This window comes from Gekko japonicus, unplaced genomic scaffold (assembly GCF_001447785.1).
Source record: "Gekko japonicus isolate JY-2015 unplaced genomic scaffold, Gekko_japonicus_V1.1 scaffold217, whole genome shotgun sequence".
NCBI lineage: Eukaryota > Metazoa > Chordata > Lepidosauria > Squamata > Gekkonidae > Gekko > Gekko japonicus.
Genome location: NW_015164188.1, coordinates 991,966 through 994,110, shown reverse-complemented (window position 1 = coordinate 994,110; position 2,145 = coordinate 991,966).

The following is a 2,145-nucleotide window of genomic DNA, read 5'->3' as shown; positions in this document are numbered from 1 at the left end:
GGGTGAATGAATTTTGTAATGAGCTCTTTTCAGAGCATGCCTCGATGCTGTTTCTTCCTGCAACCCACCCAGTCCATCATTTCTTTACATCTGAAAAAATTCTAAAGACTTTTTTGGGGTATCTGTCTATTCCTACCTTCTAAAGAATAGTCTAAGGACAGAATGTTCCTTCTTAGGAATAGTTCCTATTTGGAGGAATAGCTTCCTAGAGGAAACAGAAGAGGTTTGTCAAGTCTTTTTAAAAATGTGGAAGTGTAGATTTGCCTCTTGTTTTGCCTTGAATCTGCTTTGAAGAATAGAAGAAAAGCAAGTGTGAATAGCACAACTGGGCCACTTCAGTTTTAAATAAACCAAAGACTTGTGGGCTTGTACAAGCCAGCCTTACAACAGGAAAGGATATTTGATACAATCCTTTTTATTTCATCTACATTTAACAGACTTGTACTTGCACAAGTTTTGCATTTTAGTTGTTTTGCAGCTTTTATCGATTTCTGGGTTTTGTTCTGGATTTTAAATTATTTCAGTTTTAGAGTCGTGTTGAGCAGTAAACAGCAGGTCACTTCTCAAAAACAGTTTATGGCATATAGTAGACTGAGCTAAAGATACGCTACACTAGTTTGGGAATCTGGTATGGAAATACAGTAATATCAGGAAAAAGAGCAGCTACATAAATGGTTTGGGAAGGTGTCATTCTTTACTAAGAAATACTGTGCTTAATTAATTCCTGCTCCTGGGAGGTCAGCCTGGAGCACTCATTATTGTCTTAATTGGTGGTATAAATCCTGAGGCCCCGGAGGAAGAAAAACGAAGAGTAGTTAATAGTGGATGGCCTTTTGGGTAAGTGTTAGCTGCATATAGCACAATTGGAGGTTGTGACAGTTTACGAGTTCAGTGGGTTAGAGGTCTGGCCCTACCTAAATTAGGTTAGAGTGCATTGAATATATTTTTAAAGGAGCCATAATTCATCTCCATATTTGCCCTTCAGTGGAATAAAGGAACACTTTTCTTTCTCAGATCCGACGGAGAACTTTTTTCATCTCCTGTTCTTCATGAAACTTTTCATCTGCCGTTTTTAAACAGTCTAAAAGAATTTTGCAGACATTACAGAAGGAATCTTAATTATTATTTTTATTAACGTTACCATTTTTAAATGTATTTAATGTGTTTGTAACCTGTTTACTATTGTTCTCATGGTGGCTTATAAAAGTTTTGAATAGTGAGTGTGGAAGCTAAGTGGGAATAAGGAAAGTGGAATATGATTCATTGGGCTGATCGTACATTTAATTTAAGCAAAGCTGTGTGAATGAAAGAATTTCTGGCTTCATAGCACACTGCCCATTCCTTGCTATGAGTAATGTCAAATCCTATGGTTTAGATTCCTGGTTACTATAAAGGAAAGAAGGTTCAGTTTGTACACACATTCAAATGCCTCAACAAATTGATGTTAGATCAAAGACTCTGGAAAAAAGGAAGCCGTTGTCATGCTCCACTGCAAAGAGAGTGGTGAAGGCAGGACAGGGCACATGAACCTGACTCTAAAACATGCCTGTGTTTACGACAAATACTCTCCAGTTTGCTTGTGATGTCCAAACAGAGCCCCAGTTAATAAGGCGCTGTAGTTATCTTCATCTACAGTTAATGTTAGATATGACCAAATGCTTAGTTATGATAAATATCAGGAATTGAAAGGAAAATTTACCCTTCAGCAAGAAAGGGGCAGGGTAAAGGCCTCGTAGGGTGCTTTCTGTTATGTATTGAGATGTATATAACTGCCTTGTGAACTGTGTCATTGAAACTCCATGTTAAGCTTCGCCCCTGGGCTAGGATCCTAATGTAACCAATAGGAAGCCCTAGCCCAGAATGTGTCTGCCAATCACCGTACAAAGCGGGACCGCTTGTGATTGGGTGTATTCTCTTCAACCTCATAGGTTGTTATCTGTACAGGGGGTGTGGCTACATTAGCTGGGAGTGTTTAAATATAGACAAGCCAGTGTATTTATTGTTCTGATCTGATGGGTTCTGGCTGGCGATTGTTGTACCGTGTTCGGAGAAGTAACAAGCTGAAGAATAAACCGCATTCTTGCTGAATCACTCTCCGACTTCTTTGTTAAGCGCACGACTTAACAATTGGCGACGAGGATGGGA